The sequence below is a fragment of the Oryctolagus cuniculus genome, chromosome 18, assembly GCF_964237555.1.
Source record: "Oryctolagus cuniculus chromosome 18, mOryCun1.1, whole genome shotgun sequence".
Lineage (NCBI taxonomy): Eukaryota > Metazoa > Chordata > Mammalia > Lagomorpha > Leporidae > Oryctolagus > Oryctolagus cuniculus.
In genome coordinates, this window is record NC_091449.1 from 44885032 (window position 1) to 44902335 (window position 17304).

General features: G+C 37.8%; 1 protein-coding gene across 10 annotated transcripts in view; it reads right to left on the bottom strand.

Annotated features, from left to right (window-relative positions):
- Positions 1–17304, bottom strand: part of CDH8 (cadherin 8) — a 420906-nt gene that overhangs the window by 159521 nt on the left and 244081 nt on the right. The window lies entirely within an intron of this gene.

Sequence of the window (17304 nt, forward strand, 5' to 3'; positions counted from 1 at the left end):
GTTGTGTTCATCTAAACCAGTGTTGACCACTTTCAAAACATGTACTACTACTACGGGTATCTCTATAAATCACAGATTCTGAACTAAATAGATTAGAAACTGTATTGAGTTTCCTAGCTTTTAAGTCACCCACAGGATGCATTCTACATATGTCCTCAAGTTTTGCTGATCTTCATTTACTTAAGAATGTCTCTGCTATTACATCACAAATATGATCTGACCTTTGTTCTTCAAGGATAGACTGTTCAATTCACATATCACATCAGATAAATCAGACTTTTGTATTAGAGTTACTCAATAATTGCTTATTGGAAAGATATTCAAATATTTATTGAGCATGGGTTGAAAAATAAACAAATATATGGAAAAATAGTAGATGGAAGAGGAAAAGAGAATAACAAGTATTGAGAAGCATAATGTCTTCTATTTTGTACTTTTTATTTTTTATGATTTATTATTTATTTGAAAGGCAGAGCAACAGAGAGGAGATAAAGACAAGGCCAAAGCCATGAGCCAGAACTCCACACGGTACCCCATGTGGGTGTCAGGGACCCAAGTTCTTGGGGCATCCTTCACTGCTTTCCTAGGCACATTAGCAGAGAGCTGACTAGGAAGCGAAGCAACTGAGACTTGAACCAGCACTCTGATATGGAATGCCATCATCACAGACAGCATAGCAATCTGCTGTGCCACAATACCAGCCCCTGTAATTTATATGATTGAAGGCCTAGTATTTTTATCTCTAATACTGAAGTCGCCATTCTCTTTATTGAGAATATGTAGTCATGGGTTTGCTGTTCTTTTTCAGAATTGCTTGTGATGCAACAGATAAAAGACATGGTATTGTGAAGAACTGTAAGCACATCGGAGAGCCATCTTCCTGCCACAGTAAAAACAAACTTCTCATTAACATGGTGGGAAGTAGCATGTGAGAAAATGGGCTCCTGGTGTCATGTGAATATCAATTCTAAAGACTCTCTTGGAAACAGAGAGTGCCTTTCAAATGCCATAGATAAGCATTAGAAACTATATCATCCATGATAACTAGCATTCACAGAAGCAATTTAAATGTTTTCACTTTTAGTCCAACAGATACTGATTGGCTTCACTTCCACAGTTCCTCTAACCTACAGGACTGTTTCTTAAAATAAATGTTCAGGAATTCATCATTTCATGTACTGGAATTAAGGATGAAAGTGCAAGAAATTTCTTACTTCATTGCTCAGCCTTTTGTTCAAAGATGATAATTTAATACACTATTCTCTGACCACAGACACAAGTCCATATCACCAGTTTATTTAATTCTGAATAGTTTACAGAGATCAGAAATAAATTTAAGAAAATACAGAGGTGCAGTGGCTGAGAATAGTTCAAAATGGCCAACTTAATCAAATTACATTGAGAGATAGCATTTATTTTGCTACATGATATCAAACAACTTTTAACCAAGTGATACATTTCTTCCACTAATATAGTCCAACTACATATATATATATATTTTTTTTTTTTTTGACAGGCAGAGCGGACAGTGAGAGAGACAGAGAGAAAGGTCTTCTTTTTCCATTGGTTCACCCCCCAATGGACGCTGCGGCTGGCGTGCTGCAGCCAGCACACCACACTGATCCGAAGGCAGGAGCCAGGTGCTTCCTCCTGGTCTCCCATGTGGGTGCAGGGCCCAAGCACTTGGGCCATCCCCCACTGCCTTCCCGGGCCACAGCAGAGAGCTGGTCAGGAAGAGTAGCGACCGGTACCGAATCCAGCGCCCCGACCAGGACTAGAACCCAGTGTGCCGGCGCCGCAGGTGGAGGATTAGTCTATTGAGCCGCACGCCGGTCTACATATATATTTCAACCCCACCTCCTCTATGTGTGTTTGTGTGCATTTATATTAAAATTTTTCTTGCAAATATATGCATATAGTTCTCTACCCCTTCCTCCAGGTCATCCCCAGAGCTATATATTCACACAGAGCCCCCACTCTCTGTGCAATTACTTTTTCTTGTTTGCAATATACAGCATCAGCCTATGACAATATCATGAAGATTTTCATGATTTTTAGAACCACGTTTCTAAGGTCAGAGAGTCTTCTGTTTTCATTCCCTGTGACTCCAGGGCCACAAAGGCAAACTGCAGGTTAAGTCTGGAGTGCACACAGGCAGCCACGCTGATTAACATAATAATGGGATAAATAAATAACAGGTTAAAAAAGTTATTCAGAGCTGTATTCATCCTACTACAATAGACACAGCTTTGTGAAACATCTAATATTTTTTCAGAGAATAAATCTTCTGTTCCTAACTTCTCTGCTAAACCAATTAATATATCTGAATTTCAATCACTTCATATAAAAATGAAAATAGGATTGCCTATCTTAAAAGTTTAATGTGTAGCTATAATGAGCTAATATATTGTGTTTTTTTAAGATTTATTTATTTATTTGAAAGTCAGAGTTACACAGAGAAGGAGAGGCAGAGAAAGAGGTCTTCCATCCAGTGGTTCACTCTCCAATTGGCCACAACAGCCAGAGCTAAGCCAATCCGAAGTCAGGAGCCAGGAACTTCCTCAGGGTCTCTCACATGTGTGCAGGGGCCCAAGGACTTGGGCCACCTTCTACTGCTTTCCCAGGCAACTGCAGGGAGCCGGCTCAGAAGTGGAGCAGCCGAGACTCAAACCGGGGCCCATATAGGATGCCGGCACTGCAGGTAACAGCTTTACCCGCTAGCCACAAAGCCGGCCCTGAGCTAATATTTTGTAATTGTCCTCATAACTTATTACGTGATATCAGAGTGAATGTTTATTATTATTTGTAGAAGAGACTCTAACAAACATTTAGGTAATTTTAAACAACAATAGCTACAGCAAATGTATTTGAAAGATTCTAGTATTTGGGTTCCACATGGAGACAGCCATAATTTTGTTGAATTTCTACTTGATTTCACCCAACTGTGAAGGAGATTCACTCAACACAATCATTCTTGGGTACTTTTTACTTTATTTAGTGTTCAATATATAAATATCAGATTCCAAACCTATGTCAACTCATTGGTGGTCTGATTTCCTCAGCGTGTGATTTTTATAGCTTGTTCCACATTCACATTGGGAAAATAACATTATAAAGCCATAGTTTCAGGTAATTTTGTGTAGCATTGGAGCAACAAAAAAATTGCTCCATAATGATTCCTAAAGTTTGACACATGATCAATTCTCCAAAATTTACATAATACCTTTGGAGAAATTGGAACATATTTTTCCCAGACTCAGGAAAATAATCATGCATAACAGAATTCTAAGCATGATGATCTGATAGCAAACATATAAAAATGGAATGCACTTTTATAGCCTGAGAAGAGATTAAATTTAAATTTTTATATTTTATTTAATTTCAACAAAATCTTAGTGATTGACTCTGATGGCCAAGAGTGATACTAAACATTTGAATAAAGCCTTTCAGACACATTGCTGTGACATTTTCATTGCTTAGAATGAAAAATGGCTAGCTTTGTAATGGAATAATGCTTCCAGTGCAGTGTGAAAGGATTTCCAAATCTCTGTGTGTGTGTGTTGGGGAGAGCTCTTGGTCAGAGATGGTACCAGGGGGAGATAGCATCTGTTCCGAAACACCAACAAGGTATAGAAGTCTCCCAGAAAGATTACATAGGCAAATCATCCTCAGCAGAGAGAAAATGACATAGAAAACATCAGGGTTTGGGCTAACTTAGGAAACTACAAAATTAAAGGCCCAAACTAAGCTTAGGGAGGTGAATACCCTATGATTTTCCTTCCCATCTTTCCATTCTATTTGCTCCCCTCCTTCATTCATTCATTTTTCTTTATTGATTAACTCCTGTGTGCAAGATATTGGTCTAGGTGCCAAGATGACATACCTTGCCCTCATGAAACTGAGTCTATATGTGAGAGAACATAATGAAAATAAATAAGCCTTTTCAGAGCTAACAGTGATGAAAGCATAAAAAAAATGAAGAGGGCTGAGATACACAATATATTACAAAAACTACCCATATTAAATGAAAGCAAACATGGAAAGTCTGAGTTAGGAATAGGTAGTGTGTTTAAAGATTTTAACAAGGGATAGTATGATTGAAGTTTAAGAGAAAAAATGGGGAAAGATTATCACGGAGCAAATAACGAAGGATTGTGGAAACCATGCTTTAAAAAATTATTTTTTCCTACAGGAAATGGGGAGCCACTTAAAAATATTAATATATAGCAAAGAAATGCACAGCTGGATTCCATAGAACTTTCTGTGGTAGCAGAAATATGTCTGTGCTATCCAATGTGGGAACTATTGGTTATAACAGCTACATGTGAATATTTAACCCTTTCAATCCAGCTAGTATAACTGAAGAACTGAAATGTTAATTCAATATAAATCCAAAGAATGCTACGTGGGTACCATATTGTCCATCACAGATCTGAGCTGAGTTAGCAAACATATTGGCACCTATGGGGAAATCAAAGTATAGAAGATGGGAAAATAAGGTTTTTGTAACTATTAAAGTTATAAATGATGGTATTTGAACTTATAACCAAAATAAACAGGCCATGGTGATTATTTGGGTGTGGGAGTTAAAATAAATGTAGGAGTCTCGAAGAAATAGTCTCATAATCTCCTCTATTAACCTATATTTCTTTTCAAATCAGAAAAATATCCTATTTTGTTTCCTGTTAGGCATTTCTATGTAATCATTGAAATACACCAAATGGAACAGAAATATTCATGTAAGTATTAATGAAGGAAAATTAAATCTTTGTAGAAATTTACTGAATTTGGAACCATCATTGTCTATGTGAAATTTATTTTTGGGCTATGCCTTTCTAAAATGGGAGATTAAGCATTGTGAATATAAACTGTTTAATACTAAACAGTCCATGATGGCCTCGATCTTCACTGTTCATTCTGAGGACACCTGGATCCCAACCCACTTTCATGAATGTCCTTTGGTTGACACTGACCTAAGGATATAAGAGACAATCTAGGATTAGTGTACCCACAATCATCCTTAAATGACATCTTTTTAAAGCTATCACTCAGCCGGCGCCGCGGCTCACTAGGCTAATCCTCCGCCTTGTGGTGCCGGCACACCGGGTTCTAGTCCCAGTCGGGGCGCTGGATTCTGTCCTGGTTGCCCCTCTTCCAGGCCAGCTCTCTGCTGTGGCTAGGGAGTGCAGTGGAGGATGGCCCAAGTGCTTGGGCCCTGCACCCCATGGGAGACCAGGAGAAGTACCTGGCTCCTGCCATCGGATCAAGTGCGGTGTGCTGGCTGCAGCGCGCCAGCCGCGGCAGCCATTGGAGGGTGAACCAACGGCAAAAGGAAGACCTTTCTCTCTGTCTCTCTCTCACTGTCCACTCTGCCTGTCAAAATAATAATAATAATAATAAATAAAAAATAAACAAAAATAAAGCTATCACTCATGTTATTGATGGATTCTCTATATATGAAAAAGAGTCAAGGTTGATAATGCTACATCAACAAAAGAACAGAGGTAACATGAGATAGAAAAAGCACCCTACTATGTAGCAGGTTGTGAACACAGAATCACAGCCAGTGTTAACAGTTAGTAATATATTTAACACATTTATCATCTTTCATAATTCTCAAACTCTCTGCTAATCCCTGTACATTAATTTCTCATCTAATCTCCTCTATAAAGTAGTGAAGAAGCTCATATATATTTTCATGACAATCAATGTCCATGGTTATAAAGTGAAGATAATATGGATTTTTCCCAGTTATAAAGTTAATAAGGGGCCAGCATTGTGGCATATCAGGTGAAGCTGCCACCTGGAATGCCAACATCCAATACGGACACCATTTTTGGTCCTGGCTGCTTTACTTCCAATCCAGCTCCCTGCTAATGACCTAGGAAGAGCATCAGAAGATGGTCCAAGTGCTTGGGGCCCTGATACCCACATGGGAATCCTTGAAGAAGTTCCTGGCTTCTGTCTTCAGCCTGGCCCAGCCCTGGCTGCTGCAGCCAGCCGGGGAATAAACCAGTGGATGGAAGATCTCTCTTCCTCTCTAACTCTGATTTTCAAATAAATTAGTAAATCTAAAAAAATAAAAAGTTAGTGAGATAGCCATGATAGTATCCAGACCATAGTATCTGGCACATAATATACTCTTACTAAATGTTGGATAGCAATTTGGATCATGGTATTTGATTAAACAAGTTTGTCCAGTTTTGGTTAAAATCTTTCACAACGTAAAAAAAAAAAAGTTTTTATTGAAAACATGCACACCCTCAAAATAGTAAAAGAGTAATGCATAAGCCTTTCGAATCCATAAAAGACATGGTTTTTGAAAAACATAATAAACTTGCATAAATTTTAATATTTAATTGGACATTCATGCTCAGTTAGCAAGTGCTAAAGACATATGGTAAATGATGAGAATTAATTGGTGAAAAAGATGTAATTCTAACTCTTAAAGGATGGAGACAGGTTTATTTTGAAATGGTTTGATTATTTGTCTAATATACAATATTAGTAATGTAAGTACGCTATCCCAGTGTTAATTTTAAGGTCATTCTTTCTACTGGACAAAAAGTATCTTACACCAAAAATACTCATCCCTAAACATAGTGCCTACACCCATGATCTAGCCTGATTTTATACATTTAAACAAGCGCAAGTCCAAGATCATATGCTTCTCTTTTTCCAGTGAGGAGACCACTTCCTTCACCATCTGCATCCTGCTCCCCTTCCACATCTATTCCATCCAACTGTAGACCTTTCACTTTGGAAGGGTCACTTCCTGTCACTTGCACCAAGTAAATGCATCTTTAATGATTTTGACTCTTCTCAAGGACTTCATAGATCTTATTCTCATCTACCATAAAGCTGCATACCTTCATGATAAATGAAAATTTACCACGTCAACTTCATCATCCCAAGCTGGAATTGCAGCCTTAGGCCTACTTGAAAGGTATCAAGTAGAACTATCCCATTCCCCAAGTAAGCAAACTTCACACATGGGCTAAAGTAATGAATGTTTTTTTTAAAAAAAAATTTAATGTATTTATTTGAAAGTCAAAGTTACAGGGGTGGGGGAGATAGATAGATTGATGATAGATAGATAGATAGACAGATAGATAGATATCCTCCACTGGTTCATTCCCTAGATGGCCACAACTGCTAGGGCTTGACCAGGCTAAAGCCAGGAGCCTCTACTAGGTTTCCCATGTGGGTGGTAGGGGCCCAAACAATTGGGCCATCTTCTGCTGCTTTTCCCAGGATATTATCAGGGAGCTGGATTGGAAGTAGAGCAGCTAGGGCATGAAGCAGTGCCCATATGGGATACCAGCATTGCAGGTAGTGGCTTTACCAGTTAGGCCACAATGCTGACCCTGTAATAAACATTTGAGAGATGGACAGAAATGGAATTTCTTGCTTTTTAACCTGCTCTTTTTTAAAAAAAAACATGTAATATTACATTTTTCTTTGCAAAATTACATCAAATCTGATTGTCCTTTATCAAAAGCAAGGTTTTATAACACATTGTGTCAAACTGTAATGTAGAAATATAAGGAAAAATAAAGGCTTGGTTGAAATAACTCCAACAAATATTTGAACATCAGATAAGGACGCCAATATCCCTTTGTAATGATGCAAAATGCAGGATTTATTTTGCCTATGAGTATAATAATGTTTGATATCACTGCTCAGCCTATATAAACATCACTTTTTCTCTCAAAATATAAGTATCATATTAAGTTTTGTTCCCTGGAGGGGACAGAGACCTCATCAATCAGAAAAAAAATTTAAAATTAAAAAAAAGGCTGCTTTTAAGTCCCACATCAACAATGTCATTTTATTTTCTCTCTTTGTGCCACTAGATCACTTGTTTTAAAATATTTTATTAATAAATACAGTTCAATTATTATTTTAACCTGAATACCAGGTTTGCCACACCACAATGATCACATTTCATCCAACTTGATTTGTAAGTTTTGTGTTCACACCTTGAAATGTGTTATACATATATATTTCTCCGTGGGCTTATACGTGTGGTGTCAACATGTGGATCTGTGCCCTAGACAGTTGCAGTGTGGATTTATTTACATCACTTCTCTGCTGAAGAGATTCAGGGCGCATATCCATGGCAGACATAGAGCTGTGCATTGTGGATCAGCCTTCAAAGAAGGATGCTGGAGTAGTGAGGATTTGGTCAGCAGACAGCCTCCAGGTATTCGCTTCCTGGGATAGCCCTGACTTACAGGGAGATCCCTCTCTGGGGCCATCTGGATTTACGGCTCCACATTTTCTCATGAGGCAGGATTCCTCTAATGGCAGTACTCCTTCCAGAGAGACCCCTCAGTTTGGACCAAGGTTGTACTAAGAGTGAGTTGCAGATGGATTTCTCCTGGTCCTACCTCTCTTCTTTCATAGACACTGATGCCCAACAAATATCTTGTACCTCAAACTTCATCTACTTCTAAAGAGTACAACCTGTGAGATATCTCATTAATCAGAAGAAAAAAATATGTAATTCACTAAGTGAATTTAATAAAGTACAAATGAGATACACTTGTATGTGAGAGCATGGTACTAAAACCCTAAATATAGATGAATAAGCACCTCCATAATATTTTCAGTATTCCTTGGTGAATACCTACTGTCATACTGAAGTATATGAATACCTACTGTCATACTTAAGTTCATGGAAAACGCATGTTATAAAAACCTATGCATGTGATGTGAATGGAAGGGGAGAGGGAGTGGGAAAGGGGAGGGTTGCGGGTGGGAGGGACGTTATGTGGGGGAAGCCATTGTAATCCATAAGCTGTACTTTGGAAATGTATATTCATTAAATAAAAGTTAAAAAAAAAAACTATGCATGATTTTCAGTACATTTTGCACTAAAATAAACATACATTTTATTCCATTTTCCCACAAATTTTTGAAGTATTCTCACATGCGTTAGAGTTTACTGAACATACTAGAGCAAGTCTGTTCTAAGTGAAATTCTGCTTTATGCCACCTTATGCTTTTAGATGGAGAAATGTCAATGAAATCAGAGAATGTGTCAAGACACTGAAATGCAGAGACTAAGGTTTAGCTAAGGTGTCATTAGTCCCAATTCCAAAAATCTTGTATGAGAGTCATTGCTTACGTCTGGAGAAGAAAAGGGCAGGCAGAGAAACATGATTTTATAATAAATTCATGAAAGAAACCAATGAATTTCCCTTTCCAAGGAGGTAAGCATCACAGTATTTCTCAGGATGCCCTTCCAAATATGCATGGCAGTCATATGGATTTACCTGCAGACTACATCAAGGAAGTCCTTTCTTCAGATACACTCAATGTGACTGTGTGCTCTCAGGGGCTCCAAGGATACTAAGGTTCCAAGGGCTTTAAGGAAACTTGGGGAATGCCAATTACCCTTGCATGCAGTGTATGTTCACACGAAGAATTACAGACAAGATTAATGTAAGGTATTTTGAATGTTGACACCATAAAGAAAAGTTAAGAACTTGAGGAGATAGATATATCGATTGTGATTGAACTTAACAAAATGCATACATGCATCAAAACATCACATGACACTCCATAAACTCATACAAATCTATGTGTTTATTAAAAATTAAATGTATACATATATAGAGAGAACTAAAAAAATGAATTTCTTTGCTAAAATTTTAAGCATTTATTTTAAGACTCTTACCTTTAGAAAGTTTTTGAGATACAGCAAAATTTGAAAATAATGTGAAACTTGAAAATAATGTGAAACACTTGAAATTATTGCTAGAAATCTAAATACCTACCAGTCTAGCATAAGGTTTGACAAACTTTTTTGTAAATATTTTAGGTTTTGCAGAATGTACTACTTCTGTCAAAATTACTCACTTCAGCAGTTATAGAACATAAAAGAATTCAGGTGGTCTGTGTTTCAACAAAACTTTATTTTAAAAAAAGGTGGCATACCAGATTTGGTCCAAAAACCTGACTCTGATTTTTTTTTTCTTTAATAGGCTCTTGGAAAAGAAGAGAGAGAAAAAATTCAAATACAAAGGCATACAATGTGTTGGGAACAAGGTTCATGATATTTAATGCCCAATGCATTAAATCTAGAGTACAGGTTAAAATGGGGGCTTACATTCCCTTCCTTACATCAGCATGGCTCCCTGGGCACTCTAGGTACCCTGCAGAGCCAAACAAGGTTCAAAAATCAAATGTACTACTCACACTCTCCCTTCTCAGACAGTGTCATGAACCTTAGCAAATGAACTCGCTTAAGAGACCCTAAACAAGGAAAGTTGAGTCACATTGATGTGGCCCCAGCATTTTTAGTCCCAGTGGCATTCCTTAGAGCACCGTTGGGGAAATACTACCCTTGGAGAGAGGCAGTGTACATCTATTTTTCAAGTTTAACAGGCAGAAATATAGTTTTGTATTATAAAAAAATGTTTCACTAAACATTGGTTGGCAGCCTCTTATGGAAAATTTATAGGAAGATACAATTTTGAGGCAACTGCAAGTGAAGATGCTATTTAGAGCCACACATAATGAAATAAGCCCCTTAGTTATGAATCAGTTATTATATTTCACTGAACTCCAACTGTTTCTTTCTCACTGCTTAATTTCATTCTAGCTTTTGTTATTATGCCTAAAGAAACCATTTTAACATTTTCTCCAATGCACTTGGAGTATCAAAAATTCCATCTACAAGTTTGCAGCTTTTTGCCTCTAATTGCTCCACTGGTTGCTCTAACTGCTTTAATAAATAATATTATCTGAGTTCTGCTAGTCCCAGAATTTGATGGCCCCTGTATCACACATTATTTATTATTCCTCCAAGAAGAAAAAAGAAGTCTTTTTAGCCCCAAAGCAGAGAAGATGGGGGGGTGGGGAGTGAGACAGGGGAATGAGATACAAGAACAAAATTAAAAATCTGAGAAAATATAATATCCTCTCCACCTACTCAACAAACTAATAACAGATTCTCTACATGACAAAATATTTCCACTTTAACATCATTGGATATCCATGACTGCTACTATTCAAATTTCATTCAGAAACCAATCTTTTCCTCTATATGACCTTAAAACTCTACAATCTGGTTTTATTTATCATTTTAGACAGTATGTAGTGAAGTCCACATAGACAACTGTGACAGGCTTGCACCTTCAATGCATATTCACTGGCCTCATTGCTGAAAAGTATGGTTGATAATAACAGAGACTTGTGTCATTACAGAAATGTCCTAGAAAACAGTGCAACCCATTAGTATTAGGTGGGTACATAAATAAATAATTAAAATGTGTAAATGGATATGGGGTGAATGAATGAATGAATGAATGGGTATGTGAACATGTGAGTAATGAATTCGCTGTTCTCAGCTGAATTAGCACGTATGGTGAGTTTCTTTTTTTAAATAGTCTTGGTGCTTTTGAGTTGAACCAGTCTTTCATCTGAAGACAGAGCATGAATTAAATAAGCTAAGCTTTAGTTATTTAAAAATACTAGGTCATTCTATTTGACCCTTATACAATGTACGTGGGAATGAGAAATAGTTCAGATTCTAAGGAAAACAGCACAGAAGCTGTTCAAAAATTAAAAACAGAGCTATCATATGATCTAGCAAGTCTTCTTCTGGGTATTTATACAAAAGAATGGAAATCAGAATCCTGAAAAGACACTAGGCACTACCATGATCATTGCGGTACTATTTACAAAGTCATAAAAAAGTGAAAGCAAAGTGAAAGCAATTTAACTGTCCATTTATTGTTTATTTTTTATGGGATATAAGAGGTATTTCAAAATTCTTGGAAAACATGTATTATGAAAAAATACATTGAATTTCAAATTTTATAACCAATAATATTATCTGTTCTTAAGATTTATTTATTTATTTGAAAGGCTGGGCTGAGAGAGAGAGACAGGGAGAGAGAGAGAGAGAGAGAATCTTCCAACCGCCAGTTCACTCCCCAAATGGCTTTAACAGCTGGGGCTGGGCCAGGCCGAAGCCTCATGCTTCATGCCTCAAACTCCATCTGGGTCTTTCACATGGGTGGTAGAGGTATAAGCAGAGGTACTTGTGCTATCCGTCACTGCTTTCCCAGGCACAGTGACAAAAAGCTGCATCAGAAGTGGAGCAGCATGGACTCTATCAGGTGTTCATACGGGATGCCAGCATCACAGGCAGCAGCTTAATCTGCTGAGCCACAACACCAGCCCCCAAACTAACCTTTTAATTCCATTTTTATTAACTTTTTGAAGTATCCTCATATACTTGGAGATACAAAACAGTAATAGTCAATTTTTAAAAAGAAGAAAATCCTGAAATAGGAGAGAAGATGAAGAAATCTTCAGGATGTTATGCCAAGTGAAATAAGTTGATCACAAAAGGAAACACACTGCATGATTCCACTTATACCATGAAGCAGTCAAATTCAAAAGACTCAGAGAAGAAAATGGTGATTGCTAGGACCCAGAGGAAGGGGGAGATAAGTAGTTGGTAATCTGCAGGCATAGATTTTAGTTATATAAAATGGAAGAGTTACAGAGGTGCTGTACAACATTGTGCCTATAGATGGCAAAACTGCATTGCAGGGCCAGCACCTTGGCTCACTTGGTTAATCCTCCGCCTGCAGCGCTGGCATCCCATATGGGCGCCGGTTCTAGTCCCGGCTGCTCCTCTTCCAGTCTAGCTCTTTTCTGTGGCCCAGGAAGGCAGTGGAGGATGGTCCAAATGCTTGGGTCCCTGCACCCGCCTGGGAGACTGGGAGGAAGCACCTAACTCCTGGCTTCGGCTCGGCGCAGTTCCAGCCATTGCAGCCACTTGGGGAGTGAACCAATGGAAGGAAGACCTTTATCTCTGTCTCTCTCTCACTGTCTATAACTCTATACCTGTCAAATAAATTAAAAAAAAACTGCATTCCATGCCTTAAAATTCTAATAAGAGAGTAGACCTAATATTAAGTAGAATTCCCACAAATACACATCAAGACTTGGGCATTTTCCAAAAAAGGGGAGTTATTGCAGGAATGAGGCAAGAATTGAACATACACAGCCTGTTCTCCAATTTAATACCAACTTCTCTGCAGTCTGAAGTGTTTCTCCTTAGCATCATTAGATATCATGACTATAAGGAGTGTTTTCAGGAGAAAAGCTCATTAGCAGCCAGCGTGATAACTAACAGGCACATGATAAAAACGCCAGAGTACGCATAGGGGAAAACAATTGCAATGCTCTAGTTCTGAGTGGGCACTTACATTCAAGAGAGGAATTAAGACAACAGGGCATAGTGGCTGTTATAATCATGGGTCAAGTCCCTAGTCTGCCTGCTGAAAGGCCATCATGCCCACTCAAGTAGTCTAAGGTGAATGTTCTGAAAAGAAACAGGAGGTGACTACCTTAGAAACAATGGCATACCATCTCCAAGGCACGGTGACACTCAACACACACTTGAAATACATTTATTGAGAGGACAAAATGGGCCATAACATATTTACTTGAAAGCACTGACTTACTTAAACACATATGCCAGGGAATTCTGCCTTAAATTTGCCTTAAATTTGCCTTAAATAAATATAAATAATTCACTACATATAATATAATTTCAGAGTGCCTGCCGCAAAGTAGGGACCCAGTAAATACTAGCTTAGTCCTCTTCTTTATTCAAGATTGCATAATGTAGCAGAGCATGCGCTGACATAGTGGTCAATGATAAGAAATTTGGGCTTAAACCCTGACTCTGCATTTACCCCCTTGTACCAGCAACTCACTTTTTTTGAGCCTCAGCTTCCTTCTCCATAAAACTAAGATCATACTCACTATTTCTTGCTGTCCTTTGTGAGAAATGAATTGATGAGGTCATTAGAGAATGAGTATGTTTCAATTAAATCTGATCCTGCTAAGTCACACTGAAGTATATAGGTATATTTGCACTTACAGAGATTCAGAGGAAAAGAAGGGGATTGTGAAAAAGTGACAGAGGACAGGCATTAGATTGTCAGCAAAACCCAGGTGTATACTCTTTTACTAGTCCAAGTATTTCAGTAAAACTGAGCAAATTAGACTTTTGTCCTCAGTTTTTTTTATCTGATGAATGGGGATAATGAGTGTCCATATTGTCTCACAGGTGTACTAGAGATTGAAATGAGCACATTAAGCACGTTCCTGACACCTACTAAACACTCACCACTAAGAATATTCATAGCTGTAGCATGGGAAAATTACACTAAATGAGGTTAATTGGACAATGTAGCACACAACTGTTAAAAAACAGACTCATCTCCACACTATCAGCTACCTTTAGCAGAAAAGCATTTGCTAAAATAAGTTACTATATTTTTAGTTGGTATTTAACATATGAAATGCCTGGTGGCTTCCCTTTTATTAACTGGTAATGCTAACAGCTAATACATATTTCATTGAAGAACTTCATTTAATCATCTAGTGACGCCACAAGTGATGTGATATTACCCCATACGGGACAATATGATACTATCCCATACAGAGGAGGAAACAGTATTGAGGGAATTTCAGAGACTGGCTGTCTTACCAGGAAGTAGTAATAATCTGATTTGAACCAGTCAGCCCAAATTCAAAGCAAATCATCTTCTCATAATTTGTACAACTTCACTGTCTTACAGAGAGACATATAGTATTGCAGAAAGTAGCAAAGACCTGATTAATGTTCTGGGAAGGGAGAGGGTAAGAACATGAACTTATTCTATGCCACTGACCATGGAAGAAGAAAAGCCTGGAAGAAGGAAATAGCCAGACATTTCATACATATACACATATTTATATATATATATAATAAATACACACACATATACATACATATAAAATGAGACATTTTATACACACACACAGAGAGAGAGAGAGAGAAAGAAAGAGAAAGGGCTTTAAAAACAGGATATTTCTGGTTTGACAGTATGCTCTAAAAAGAAGTTGAGTCTGATGGGAAGTTGACCAACCAGCTAATGACTGTAGATTTTAACATGGCAGATGCTGTGATAAATATCTATTTCTTTCCGGATGGCAAAGTAAATGCGATCCTATAAGATGAATATGTTCTTGTCAGGATATAAAATACAGCAGTCCTAAAGAGAAAAAAATTAATACAAAGCTATTTGTTACCCATTAATTCCCTGAATATCCATGGCCTGCAGTTCTGTTTAAAAAGGTTAAGTGGATCTAAATCTGGCTGCTGGAATCCTAAGGAACTACGCACTGCTCTGGCTAGTTGGGCAATTTAATTTTCTTCTCAAATTAACCAATTGTGCATAAAAAAAGGAAAGCTGTGCTCGCTAACTCAACTGTGAGGGGTGAAGGTGGGGGCCTGCAGAAATGCAGGACAGAAGCTAAAAGGTGCAGCTGGTGACTTCACTTTCTTACGCTGTGGAGCCAATCCACCTCCAGTCAGACTGTGTGGGGCCCGCCTTCTGAATGACACATGAAAGCCAGTGGCAAATGCTTTGAAAGAGTATTCCTCCCCTTTTCGGGTGGGACCACAGATGCCAAGGAACTAGACTTGCCTGACATCTATCAGAAGCACAGACAGGCCTATGTCATCCAGCAGTACTTTATCTGCCCATCTCTTCCTGGTAACACAGTCTCAAATCTGCTTTGAGTGCCTGCACATGAAATGCTTCTAAGACGGACAGGTGTTGCTGAGCAGCCTCTCCAGTTTCCTCACAAAAACAGCAACAATAATAACAGCCAACTACAACGAGAACCAGCATTTGATAACCGGAAGTGGATTCTTACCAGTAAATCCCCATTTCTCTATCAGTAAAATGGATAGATTATACAACATGCAAAAACACTGAGATCTACCTGGATTTAAACCAAGCTCTGCCAATTTGAGGTCACTTTCACTATGTTATGAAAAGTCCTTCAAATAATTTATTCAGCTGATTAAAAAAAATACATAAACAACAACAGCAAAAAAACATGTTGCACAACAAGCCTATTCCTCTGTTACCATAGATTCCATGTGCGGAGTTTATATGTGATTGCCCCAGTATCTGAACCTCTGCTTTCTCTGAAGGCCCTTGGTTTGGGAAACCCTTGAGCCTATATGTGCTTCTTGTTGGCAAGAGTGGAAACCCTGTCTAATCAAAGTTTGTCCTGTGACTGGTCTATTAGCTTAACCAATCTTGTTTATACCCTTTACATTCTATCTCACGCTTGGAGACTTAAAGAAAGTGGGCAAGTGCTCCTTTCTGGGCTCTTTTCATAGCAAATGGAGGTTCACAAACATGGGGCAGATTCATTCCTTCAACAAATATCATCAACCCTGTTTACATCGGTATTCCAGCATAATTCTGATTTTTTTTTTTATATTTCCCCTACTCTCAACACAAGACCCCTTAACAAAATGGAATTCCTCCTGGCAAATTCCTCTTAGCCAAATGAGGGACATACTATTAGTGTAATTTGTCAAATTCATTTAGAACTGAGGATAGCCAACATACCATTCCTCAAACCCTTTGGTTGGAGTTTTATCTTCTTCCAGGTTGGATTGTTCTGTAAGAAGCTTTTTTTCTTTTTCTTTTTCTCTTGTTTTTTGGTATCCTTATGAGATACACTGTTATTTATTTTCCTAAATTTAGAAATAGGTTGCATTAAAAAGAACTTTGCTAGATTTTAAAAGAATTCTTTTCTGTCTAAACTCAAATTATTTGGGCCAAGTACTGTTCTTCAGGGTTTTGCTCTTAACCTCATTGTTTCAGCACCTTTGTGAGTAATGAGAATTTAAGGCATTTAAAAAAAAGTGAGCAAATAAAGCTTCCAGAAAACTCATTTGTCAAGAATTTCTCTGAATAAAATAATCAGAGGATTTTGTGCCCCTAGAAATCTATGACTTGAAAATTGAAAGGGTTGGGTATGAACTTACATGTAACTCATAGACTAACTGGACAATTCTTTAAAATTGTATTTCTTTCTCTCTTTTTCTCTTTGCCCCTCCCTCCTATTCTTCCTCCCTCCCTCCATCTCTAATATTTATAGGATAATATTTGAAATTCACATGTAAACACATCATTAGCCAACACTTCACCCTTGGAGACTAGTACACAAATTATACAATTCCAGTGTGTTTTCCGAAGAAAGCTATTTAGCTTCAGCACCTATACTGTCATTTGAATGATTGGCAAAAGACAAAAGATGCAGAGTTCAATGGGAAAAAACACAGGATTTAGCTTCAATTGTAAAAAAAAAAAAGGCAGAAACACTTTAACAAAGGATTATTTTCAACCTGGAAAATATTCTGAGCAGGGAAAGTATAAACAAAAGGTATTTTTGAAACAACAGAGAAAGATTTTTGTC